General features: G+C 47.4%; 2 long non-coding RNA genes across 2 annotated transcripts; one reads left to right on the forward strand and one right to left on the reverse strand.

The window, feature by feature from the left end:
- Positions 1-6,047: 6,047 nt before the first annotated feature.
- LOC135287444 (uncharacterized) lies at positions 6,048-9,805 on the reverse strand. Its single transcript, XR_010351125.1, has 2 exons — positions 9,214-9,805; positions 6,048-8,624 (listed from the first exon to the last, which is right to left on the reverse strand). It is a non-coding gene; the product is annotated as an uncharacterized LOC135287444 (long non-coding RNA).
- LOC135287443 (uncharacterized) lies at positions 9,397-10,123 on the forward strand. The gene is made up of 2 exons (XR_010351124.1): positions 9,397-10,003; positions 10,091-10,123. It is a non-coding gene; the product is annotated as an uncharacterized LOC135287443 (long non-coding RNA).
- The last annotated feature ends 2,509 nt before the right edge of the window (positions 10,124-12,632 follow it).

The raw sequence follows: 12,632 nt of genomic DNA on the forward strand, positions 1-12,632 counted from the left end.
TGGTATTGGGGCTGGCAGTGGGGCTGGAACCCATCTGGGACTGGGGTGGGGACTGTCCTAGATCAGTGGCACCATGGCCTGGGAAATGAGGCTGGGAACTGGGACTGGGGCTGGGGGAGTGGGGCTGGACATGAGGCTGGGCAGTGGGACTGGCCACCAGTACTGGGCACTGACATTGGGCACTGGACGCTTGGACTGGACAGCAGGAATGGGCACTGAGGCTGGACCCTGGCACTGGGCATCAGCACTGGGCATTGAACCAGAAGCAGGATAAACCCCTCTGTCCCTTCTCCTTTGCCCCCCTGAGCCCCACTTTGCCTACCCAAAGCTTGGTTGCACCAGATGCTGGCAGGATCTGTCACCTTTGGGGATGTTTTCCAGGGAAAGGAGGGTGGTTTGGGAGTACTGAGTGTGCTGACTCTGATCCCTCCAGACCCAGATGGGAGGACCCGCTGGGGGGCTGTGAGAAGCCCTAAAAAGAGACTCTCCCCCAGCTTCCCAGTTAACAATCTCAAGGTGGGCACCCCCTACTCCCGATCCCACCCCCTCCAAGGGCCCCGGGGAGACACGGATCTGTCCCTGTCCCCTCCTCCAGGGGCTGTTGTAGAAGAGGCTCCTCTGGGAGAGGAAAAGTAGCAGTAGCACCAAAGTTCACAGAATTACAGAATCAGCTGAGTTGGAAAGGACCTTTGAGATCATCAAGTCCAACCTGTGACCTAACACCACCTTATCAACTGAACTCCGGCACTGAGTGCCACATCCAGTCTTTTATTATACACCTCCAGGTGCAGTGACTCTACCACCTCCCTGGGTAGCCCCTTCCAATGCCCAATCACTCTTTCATTAAAGAATTTTTTCCTAATGTCCAGCTTAAACTTCCCCTGGCAGAGCTTAAGACTGTGTCCTTTCCTGTCAGTGGTTGCCTGGGAGAAGAGACCAGCCCCCATCTGATTACAACCGCCTTCCAGGTGGAAGGAGGGGTGGGTTGTCCTGGTGACACTCCTGTCCCTGCAGGATCCCCATCAGAGTGGATGGGGGGTATGTGGGTGCTGGGGGTCCCCAGTGACTTTCCTGTCCCTGCAGGGTCCCCACCGGAGCAGTTTTGGGGGAGATCCAGTGACACTGTTCCTTCTGCAGGGATGCTGTGAGTGCAGCAAATGGGAGAGCTCCCGGCTGGCAGAGGCCCCACTCGCAGGGACTTGGCTGCTCACTGCTGCTGAGGCCCAGCACAGCTCCAAGGGGCTCCTCGGGCACCCCTGCATAGAGGGCTCCAAGGGATGGCCTTTATCACAACAAGATTTCATCCTGGCCCCACTTTCCATTGGCAGCTTTCTTTCAAAGTGTGAGAATTAGAATGTGATGCCATTTGGGCAAAAACAAATTTCAAAGTCTCTTCAACAACAACAACATCAACCCAAAAACAACAACAACAACAACAAAAATCAAACCCAAACAAACAGAAGCACATTAGAACACAGCAGTTCCTGGGAGCACACAGGGTTTCTGAGAAGCTCCAGAGCAGCTCAGCCCAGGTATGGTTTATCAAGGCCAAGGCCTAACCAACACTTCTCAGGCAGATCATAGTGAGGCCTGAAAGGGAGGCAGGGGTGGGGGTGTTTAAAATGACTTTGAGAAGTATTATTTCCTCATATTCATTATCATCCAGAGTGTGTGTCTCAAATTGGCAGGGAATGACTTCCCTCAGTCTTGATGCCACTCCTGGGTATTCCCAGATGAGCTGGCAGTGGAAGACAGTAAAAAATACAGGTGTTATCTGAGCCTGTGTGGCCTCTCAAGTGGCTCTTGGCCTCTCCTCTCGATTTGCACAACCGAGGTGGACATAAATGACAGTATGAACACAGAACATCTTAAACTGGTTTTCTGCCCGGTGGAAGGTTGTGACAGGGATATTTGATAAGTACTGATGACTGAATCTCAGCTGCATCGTGTAATCCTGTCTTTGCAATAGGAAGGACGGTGAGGGCAAAAGTGGCCACCTGCAGGCCCTCAGGAAACCGGCAGCAGGCAGCTCCGGCTGGACGCTGGAGAGCTTCTTTGCCCCGGAGAGCCATCTAAATCCTTTATTTTCACCATCACGCCCTACAGGAGTATTTTTTAAAAGACTTTTTTCGTGTTGCCTGCGCCGCCCCGGCCCCGCTGCCCCCCGAGCCCGGCCGGCCCCGCACAGCGCCCGGCTGAGGGAGCGTGGCGAGGCGGCACAGCCCGGCCCGCAGCCCCCGGCCCGGCCCGAGGGCCCCGCCCGCCCCAGAGCGCAGGGCCAGGCGCCCTTGGCGGCTTTCGGCTCCGCTGCGCGCTCTGAGGGAGCTCATTTTGTGCTGCCGCGCCGGGCTGTTTTATTCTCAGGCGCGGCAGGCGGAGGGGCAGCTATGGGCAGGAGTGTAGAGGGGAGTGCGGTAATTGTTCGTTTCCCTTTCCCACCGCCCCATGCCGCGTTCTCCTGCGGGATTTCTCTTTTCCCTCTGTTCTCGCCTCGCTGCCCGCGCCGCCTCTCAGGGCCGGCCCTGCTCGGGCCGGGCGGCGGTGCGGAGCAGCCCGGGAAAGGCTTTTCCCTTCGCCGCCCGGGCCCTCAGGCGCGGCTGGCGGCGGCCGAAGAGGAGGAGGCCGCGCGGGGCAGGAGCGTGTGGGGCGGGCAGGGGAGCCGGGCCGGGCCGGGCCGGGCCCGGGCTGCGGGAGCTGCCGGGGCTGCGCCGTGACTCTTGAGGAAGGACATTTCGGGGTGGCTCGCTCGGAGTCTTGTTTTGTGGTGTGTAAAAAACGCCAATCACTTGTTTTTGAAATTTTAAAAGTTTAATAGTAATAAAATGGTTATAAAAATAGTAATATAATTAGAATAATAAAATTTTAACATTTGAGATTAGGACAATATGAGACGATAAAAACAAAGAGATACGGACGTCCGGGTACCTTTTTCTGGGCGACACAAGCCCGAAGAAGGACACCTGTTAACAGAGGATTAACCCTTAAAAACAATTGCCTGTTGCATATTCACACATCTCATGCATGATGCATAAATTCCATTCAAACACAGGATTCTGTCTGGTCACTGTCAACTTCTTCCTCTTAATCCTCATGCCGTCTTCCCGTCTGAGCGAGGTGGGAAGAAGTTAGTTTTCTGCTGATAAGGGAGCAATAAATTCCCTTTCTCTGAAAGATTTAGGTGTCCTGTGGCTCCTATCTGGTGCGAGTCCTTTCTTAAACAAATATCGCATAGCATAGTTTCTATTTTAACATTATGTTATAACCTAAAACTATATTTAATACATTACTTAAGAAAATTACTATAGCATAACTTTCTAGCATAATACAATATTCATTTTAATACTTGTGAAAAGACAATCATAAAATACACATTTTTCACACTAATTATTCCCACAACTCAAACATTTGCTTATAACCAACTACCATGTCCAGTATCAGGATGAATCAAATAAAGTTTAAAGTATGGTACTGATGGAAATGGTAATTTCCCTTCTTCCCTCTACAATTCACAGGCTAAGGTCACAATATAAGAATTCTTTTACCAAAACAGTCCTGATTCTTCTGTCTGAAATATTCCTCTCCAAGGAGATATTTCATTTAGGTAGTGCTTGAAACCAGTGATGTAAGCTTTGCCTTCTTTCTTAATTAAGTGTTATTCTTTGTACATTTCTTGGGTCGTGTGAGTTTTCCCCAAAACATTACCACTCAATCCCCATTTGAAAGTCAATTTGGTATCACCCGGTTTAAATGTGACAGTCCATTCTTCACGTTCCTTCGCAAGTCTTTTGATTTTGCTGGCATAAATTCACCTTCTTTCCGTGGTTCAGATTGCTGTTTCAGTAGTATCTGGAAAGGACTTAACAGCATAGTAATAAAAGAAAGACAATACTGCATTAACTTTTACCATTAGCTTTCTTCAAAACTTTCTGGGTTTAGCTAAAAGCTTTCTCCACAGCTGCCTCTTCTTCTTGTATCCAGGTCTGCGAATAGCTGCAGAAGAAAATTCTTTTTTCTGTGAACTACAGTTAGTTAAATAAGAAAGGCCAGACCGATTTTAACCCGAGATGTATCACATCTATTGCCTTTTTACTTTTTTTTTTTTTTTTTACTATTTAACTTTTTAGCCTTACAGACACATTCTATTCCTCAGAACAAAAGCCTCCTCTTTTTAACAGCGAACAAAAAAAAAAAAAAAACAAAAAACAAAACAACAAAAAAAAAAAAAAAAAAAAAAACAAAAACAAAAAACACCCCCAAAAAACCAGCAAAAAAGACCACACCCTCACTTAAAAAAATTAAACCACTTTGCGAGGTTTGGAGAGTCAGCAATCTCTGTCCTGATTTTATCTCTTTTAGTGCTGGCCTCCTCCCCCTCTTTTTCACAGCAATGCTGCCGAAGCTGTTCTTCGCCCTTCCCCGGCTGCTGCCACTTCACTGCAGGGGCTTAGCCTGCGGGAGCAGGGGAGAACTTACAGATAGCCATGAGCCTGGGGACCCTGGGGGCATGCCTTGCGTCTCTTTCGCCCCCTCCCCTTCTCTCTCTTTTTTTTTTTTTCTCTCTTTCTCTCTCTCGACCCACTTGCCGGGGCCAACGCTGCCATCCTGGACTCGGGACCCCGATGGTTTGGGAGTCACCCCGGCAGTTCCACTGAGCCAGCCCGCTCCTGGCCGGCAAACCTGTGTGATCTGCTCCCAGCACCGCCGGGTCCCCTCTGTGAATCGGTCCCTGCCGCAGCGCCTGAGACCCTGCCGCTCGTACAGGAGCGGTTAAACACCTCTCAACCTTGAGAGCTCCAATCTTGGTATCTCCAGGTGCTCTCGACATTCTTTTTCTTTCCTTAGCCAACATATCCTCTTTTCCCTTCAAGGAGGGCCCGTTCTGCTAAACTTTTCCAGACCCCAGTTCGGCATTGAGCAAGCTCTTAATCACCATGTGTTAAGACACTTCCCTGCTCTTTATGCAGAAACCTCATTCACACTTCTGCTCTCTTCTAGCATCAAAACATCACCACTCCACATTCCAACATCCCAGAGTCTGCTAACCACCCCTCCCCTTCTTCAATTTCTCTCTTCTCTTTTTGCTTTCTTTATCTTTTTTTCCCTTCTTTGATTCAACACACTCCAGACTGTACAAGGTGTACATGCAACTAGTTTACTTCCAAAAGTAAGTTTACACCTTTCTTTTACTAGGATTGCAGTAGCTGTTATAGCTTAAATACATAATGGCTAGCTGTGGCTTACCGGATCTAACATCTTTGATAAATAAGCTACTAGTTTCTTTACTCTTTCTCACTCCTGAATTAAAATTTTATGAGCTACTCCATTTTCTACATGTATGTACAGATGAAAAGCTTAAAGCTTAAGCTTAATGATAAGCTTAAAGCTATTACTTAGTCTAGTTTTTAACTTCAAGTTTTCTAACTTAACGTTACCTTCCTTGGTCCGTTTTTCATAAAAAAAAATTACTGCTTGTGTGTACCCCTCAATCCATAATCTACAATATTTCCATAGTCTAAGTAGTTTTCTGATCTCCCTCTTTGAAGAGGGAGGGGGAAGGGATAAAATTCCTGCAATTCTCTCATGGTTGAGTTTCTAGCCACCTTTACTTATTGTCTAAGATATGTTACCTCTGGTTCTACAAATTATAGTTTCCTGTCGATACCTTTAATCCTTTTTCCTCTAGAAAATTCAAAAGTTCTGTAGTAGCTTCTCTGATATCAACTTTTGGTTTCTCAAAAAATAGTTTTTATTGGTCTTCTTTACAGGGAGAATAGGGGTATTATGAGAAGGCATATAAAGTTTGGGGTTTTTTTATTATTAACTTCAAATTTTCCCAGCTTTCTAAAGATATGGGATACTGTATGGGACAATCTTCTCTCTCAGCTGGAACCCTTATGGGTCAATATTTAATCCTTCCCTATTTCCTTCCCCAGCCCAAACTTTTTTTTTTTTTTTTTTTTTTTTTTTTTTTTTTTTTTTTTTTTTTTTTTTTTTTTTTTTTTTTTTTTTTTTTTTTTTTTTTTTTTTTTTTTTTTTTTACACAAAGAAATCCAGAGCTTAACAAATCCAAACTTCTGCTTGGATACTTTGAAATGGTCAACAAGCTAACTTACGATGTCCTCATGTTGTTTTACTCATCACTTTTTTATTTACCCTTTCGCAAATTATATCTTTTTCAGTTACTTGCTTTGCTGCTCTAAAGATCCCAATGTACCCATAGTTTCTAAAAAAATGATCACACAAAGCTTGAGTGCCCCAGTGGGTTTTCTGATGCATGTCTTCTAATATTCCCTAGTAAGCATTTTATTAACTAATTGTCTTCCTTCACAAAGTTTCTATTTCTCTGATTCATCTTATTCACCACCTATCTTTAATTTTTTTTTTCTGCCTCCCTAAACTTTGAAATTTCCATTTTTTTTTCATTTGGAATTAATATTAACATAACTCTTTCAGCTCCATTTTCTACTGCATCTTTAGATTCCTGATCTGCCAAATTATTTCCACTGATTTCAGTGATCTTTAACTTTTTTTGCGTTCTTTAATGGGTACTATAGCTACCTCTTCAGGTAATTTTGATGCCTCTAAAACTTCTAAAATGAGCCCCTTATGTACTAATCTGTTTCCTCTTGAATTAAGTAGTTCTTCTTCCCAAATTTTTCCAAAGGTATGTACTACTCCAAAGGCATACCTTGGATCAGTATATATATATATGTATTTCCTTTTTGGTACTAAATATTCCTGTGCTCTTTTAGAGCATATAATTCACAGGTTTGAGCTGACCAGTTGATGGTAATTTTTCTATTTCAACAGTTTGCATGTTTGTGTTTTTTTCCTATCAACTACTGCATATGCTGTATTTTCTCCTTTTGCAAGGAGTTGTATTTCTGTTAGCTAACATAACTCCCAAAGGGCTATCTTGGGGTATCTCCGCTAGTATGCTTCTATTCCCCCTTTTTCCTGTACCTAATTTACTGGTTTTCTATTCCATTTTCAAGATCTTATCTATTCATCCTCTGCCTCTGTTTCTCATTCTCACTAACAGCTTAACCACCGCTTTTCTTTCAACGACTCACACCCAAACTGAATCTCTATCTCGAGAGAATCACGGGTCCCTGTGCCCCCCCTTTTCGCCTTGGGGTTGGCCTCTCGCTGGGCCTCCTGGAAGGGCTCTGGCTCTGGTGCCTCGGGTGCCAGTTCCCTTGTGAGGCTGTTTGCGTGTCTCTCACACTCTTTAGCCACAGCCCCCTCCACACACCAGGGAGAACAGTGGCCCGTTGCAGGTCACTTGTACCTGAGCCAGAGTTCCCCCTTGCCCTGGAGACAATGGCCTGTGTGCAGGTCACACACACAACAAGACAACAATAAGGTACCTTTTACTTTCAAACCACCTATTACAATTTTAGGTGTTACTGGCCAGTCCCGGTGCTATTGGATATCCCTCAATCCAGCTGTGCTGTCCAACCCCAGATGCTCTTGGGCATTTTCCCCCTCAATCCAGCTATGTGGTACAACCCGGATGCTCTTAAGCATGTCTATTTTTTTGGCTGTGTTGTCCAACCCTGGATGCTCTTGGGCAAAAATATTTTTATCCCTCCATCTAGCTGTGCTGTCTAACCCCGGATGTTCTTGGTTAAAATGTTTATGCCTCAATCTTGCTGAGTTGTCCAACCGCGGATGCTCTTGGGCATATCCTCAACCGGCAGAATTCTGCTCAACTCTGGATGCTATTGGAATGTAAATCCCTCAACCCAGCAGGTTTTCAGGGGCCCCTCTTGTCCCGTTTCCTAGTGGATTGGGCTAGGAAACTCTGCTCCCTTCCTCCGAGGGATCCAACCCCTCCCTGAGACCCAGTCCCAGTTACCCCGGGGGATTCTCTCACTCCTTTTAACATTCACTTCGTCTCTTTCCTGGCCGTTTTCCTCATGGAAAGACGGAACCGCAGCATGGGAGACTCCACACTTGGGTAGCAGGTCTGGGACAACCAGCCCGCCTCTCATTCATCCCCCCGTACCTGCCCCCCCAAAAAGTACTTACCAATCCTTTTTCTTTTCCGGGTTCTTGGTGTGCACTACTACTCTTAGGGGGCCAATTACCGTGGTTTTAGAAAGGGAGCCTTTTTCCCTTCCCTTTGTTTTATTGCCTCTCCTTGTCCACCGATGTAACCTGCATCTGTCGGTTGCACCAGGGGAAGCAGAGCGAGGCTGCCAAATCGGGCAGGGCGCGCCTCCCCACTCTGACTCCTAAGGCACCGGCAGCGAGGTGTGAACCATCCTCTGCTACCATGATTGTGAAAAACGCCAGTCACTTGTTTTTGAAATTTTAAAAGTTTAATAGTAATAAAATGGTTATAAAAATAGTAATATAATTAGAATAGTAAAATTTGAACATTTGAGATGAGGACAATATGAGACAATAAAAACAAAGAGATACGGACGTCCGGGTACCTTTTTCTGGGCAGCACAAGCCCGAAAAAGGACCCCCGTTAACAGAGGATTAACCCTTAAAAACAATTGCCTGTTGCATATTCATACATCTCATACATGATGCATAGATTCCATTCAAACACAGGATTCTTTCTGGTCACTGTCAACTTCTTCTTCTTAATCCTCATGCCGTCTTCCTGTCTGAGCGAGGTGGGAAGAAGTTAGTTTTCTGCTGATAAGGGAGCAATAAATTCCCTTTCTCTGAAAGATTTAGGTGTCCTCTTGGCTTCTATCTGGTGAGAGTCCTTTCTTAAACAAATATCCTGCATAGCATAGTTTCTATTTTAACATTGTGTTATAACCTAAAACTATATTTAATACATTACTTAAGAAAACTAATATAGCATAACTTTCTAGCATAATACAATATTAATTTTGATACTTGTGAAAAGCCAATCATAAAATACACATTTTTCACATGGTGTTTGTCCCACGGCTCCCCCGCTTCTCCTTCAGCCCGCGGTGGGGCCGAGCAGGAGCGCAGCAGGGCGAGGGAGCGGTGCAGAAATGCAGGCGGGAGACGGGGCAGGGGCACGGTGGGCTTGGAGACCCAAGGGCTCAGAGATCTCTCGCTGCTGCCTGTCCGGGGCCGGGGCAGGGTCAGGAAGCCCGGCGGCTCCTAAAGCCTCCCTCCTTCCCTCGCCGGGAGCGGTGGGGCGTGGGGAGGCGCAGGGGACGGGCAGTGGCAGTGCTGAGAGAGGAGGAAGATTGAAGAGCTTTGGGATGTCACCATAGAACTCCTGTACTGCTCCTGCCGTCTCTTTAGCCGCCCAGAGTCTTGCAGGATGTGAGCATGGGGCGCCTGTCAGTGCCGGTGACCTGCTGGCTCCCTAGAAGGCCCAGAGAGCCCCACGATGTCACCATGGAAGCCCTGTGAGTGCAGGTGGGCTCAGGGCTCTTTAGAAACCTGGATCCCTCTGGGATGTGAGGATGGAAGCCTTGGGCGGACCTTTGAGCTGAGTGCACTTCAGCAGTTTAGAAAAACCTGGGATGTCACCATGGAGCCACTGTCAGTTCTGGTGATGTCTGAGTTCTTTAGCAGCGTAGAAACACAGGGGATGTCAGCACAGAGCTGCTGTCATTGCCTGTGACCTCACTGCTCTTTAGGAGCACAGCAGCCACTGGCTTGTCACAATGGAGCCCCTCTGAGTGGCTGTGACAAAGCACTTCTTTAGCAGCCTGGATCCCCTGGGATGTCCCTGTGGAGTTCCTCTAACAGCGTGTGATCTCATGGTTCTTTTGCAGCCTTGGACACCCTTGGAATGTCACCGTGGAGCCTGTGAGTGACATGACAGCTCTTTAGCAGCATGGAGACTTCTAGGATGATGCCATGGAAGCCCTGTGAGTGCCTGTGACATCACGGCTGCTTAGCAGCCTGGAGACACTTGGGATGTTGCCACTGAGACCCTGTGACAGCCTGTGAGGTCAGTGCAGTTTGGCAAATGGGACTCCTGGGATTGCCATGACCTCAGTGTTCTTTAGGAGCTCGGAGACCTCTGGGATGTCACCATAGAAGCTCAGTGAGTGCCTGTGCCAAATGGGCTCCTTAGCATGTTGAGACACCTCTGTTGTCCTCATGGACACCAGTGACTGCCTGTGACCTGCAGGTCTTTGGAAGATGAAAGAGCTCTGGGATGTCAGCGTGGATGCCCTGTGCCTGTTTGTGATCTCTCTACTTCTGAGCAGGCTGGAGACAGCTCTGATGTCAGCAGGGACTGGAGTGGGGTGATGGTGGAGGTGAGGGTGGGGGGAGGAACGTGTGGCAGGGCTCGCTGGGAGCCGCTCAGGCACTGAGTCAGCAGGGACGGCACCGGAACGCAGGCCTGGCCAACACTCGTGTCCCCACTGGCCAAGTCCTGTCCCAGGAAGCAGGTCTGCCCTCTGCTGGGATGGGAGGCCCTCTGGAACAGGGGACCAGGTGTACCCTGTGTCCCCAGCCTGCCAAGTCTGGTCACAGAAGGCCAGGTCTACCCACTGGGGTCTCAGACATGGTCTGCCTGCTGCCAGCATGGGAGGCCTTTCCTCCTCTACCCGGAAGGCCAGGTCTGCTCACCAAAAGGATCAGAGTAGTGCTATTTCACTGGCACTGGGACGCCAGCAGGGGGTCATCCCACACTGCTGAGAGTGCACCAGGTTCAACAGGGTCTTCTTCCCCTGCTGATTCTGCCAAGTCCATTCCCTTGGCTGTGGTTTCACTGGATAGTAGGTAGGGACTGTGGGAATCTTGTTCATTCATTCATTCATTCATGTCACTAATTAGATGATGAGGCATTTGGCTATTTATTGAGAATTTATTTTTATATATGTTCTTTTTCTGGGTTATGTGTAGATGGCCCATCCACCTTGGTCCAAATCAGTAGAATTTAGTCTCAAATGTGGGTGAAATGCAATGCTACATCCTTGAAAGAATTGTGTCATGCCCACTGTCCTTATGTACTATCCAGCCTTTAAACTTTTTTTTTTTTAATTTGCATAAACAATAACTCCATGCAGCTGAGCCAGCCTTGCTTCCAAACATTTGAACAACATCAAATGAGGTAAAGAGTGCTGTGAAGGCCAGGGCCAGGGCAGTCTTCCCCTGCCTTGTTTTGGAGAGACCTAGGGCCTGTAGGAGCTCATTGTTTCCATAGAACCACTTGGGAAAGTCCAGTGGGAAAGTCTGCAAATGTGATACATCCTGCATTGGTGAGGTCCTGAATTTGTTTGGGAAGATGTTGGTATTTCCTCAGTGTAGTGGGTTGACCCTGGCTGGATGCCAAGTGTGCACTCAGTTGCTCTATCACTCCCTTTCTCAATGGGATAGGGCAGAGAATAAGATGGAGCACAACCAGCAGGGTGAGATGAGGCAGTTTTATTACAGTAAAAGAAAGAAATAAGCAGAGATTTGCACATGCAGCAGCTAAAGAGAATAAAAAGTCAGTCTCTGCTTCCCATCAGTTGCAATGTTGGGACACTTTCTAGAAGCAGGCACTCAGCACCCATAAGAGTTCCTGTGGACAGCAAACATTGAAAACTCACGAGTAACCCCCTTCCTTCTCTCTCCCTTAGCTTAGGAGCTCTCTCTCCTGAGCTGATGTCACGTGGTATGGAATATCCTTTTGGCTAACTTGGGTCAGCTGGACTGGTTGTGTTCCCTCCTGGGATCTTGTCCACTCCCATCCCCTTTGGTGGGGGAAGGAATGTCAGAGGGGCAGTGCTGCTCGGCAGTAGCCACAACACTGCTCTGTTACCAACACCTGTCCAGCTACCAGTGCAAAGCACAGCACTGCAAGGGCTGTGAACTTTACCTCGGTCAGACCCCATACAATTTCCACCCCAATTCCGTACAATCTGTGTCCTGCTTGGATCCCATATATTCCATATACTCTCATTACTGGAATCCTTAAGCCTTCTCCATACCAAACATACATTTTATTAACTACTATTGCCTGTCCTTTCACATCCCTCCAGGTGGTCTCCATCCCAGCAGGGTGTGGGGTCAGGACAGGAGAAATAGTACACCTGGTGGTTGGGCACTGGCATTGTCCCTGTTCATCATCGCCTTTTTCTTGCTCCTTGCCAAAATTCATTCTTCATCAGTTCATGTCCCTCCTGCTACTTTACCTCCTGTAACATACAATTTATGCCATAGGTTATTCTTACCCCAAGGTTAAATCTCTTTGAGGTATACACCAGGTCTCCCCATCCTTCTGAATCACCCACCAAGTACACCCAGGTCCTCGGGCAAAGACGATCCCACAAATGGGTTTGCCTTTTCCCATGAGGGAAGAAATCCTCACTGACTTTCCCAGCCACTTCCCTATGTGTAATGCAGGAACCTTGTCTCCTTCCACAGTGTCTAAGGGCTTGGTTTAGGCAGGACCAGGTCAATAAGCAGATCCCCAAGTACTGACTAGCCAAGTGGCTTCTGTCAAATTTGCATCGCAGTGTTTCCATGTCTCATTACCTAATGCCCTGAACATAGTTTTTAGCAGCCCATTTTATCATTTAAATCTTCCCAGAGGCCTGTGGATGATAGGGAATGTGATATATCCACTTAGAGCCATGCTTCTTTGCCCAGGAGTTTGTAAGATTATTGTGAAAATGAGTCCTACTTTGTGACTCAATTCTAGCTGGGGTTCCATGTCACTACAAAATGTGTCTTTCAAG

The sequence above is a fragment of the Passer domesticus genome, chromosome 29 (assembly GCF_036417665.1).
Source record: "Passer domesticus isolate bPasDom1 chromosome 29, bPasDom1.hap1, whole genome shotgun sequence".
NCBI lineage: Eukaryota > Metazoa > Chordata > Aves > Passeriformes > Passeridae > Passer > Passer domesticus.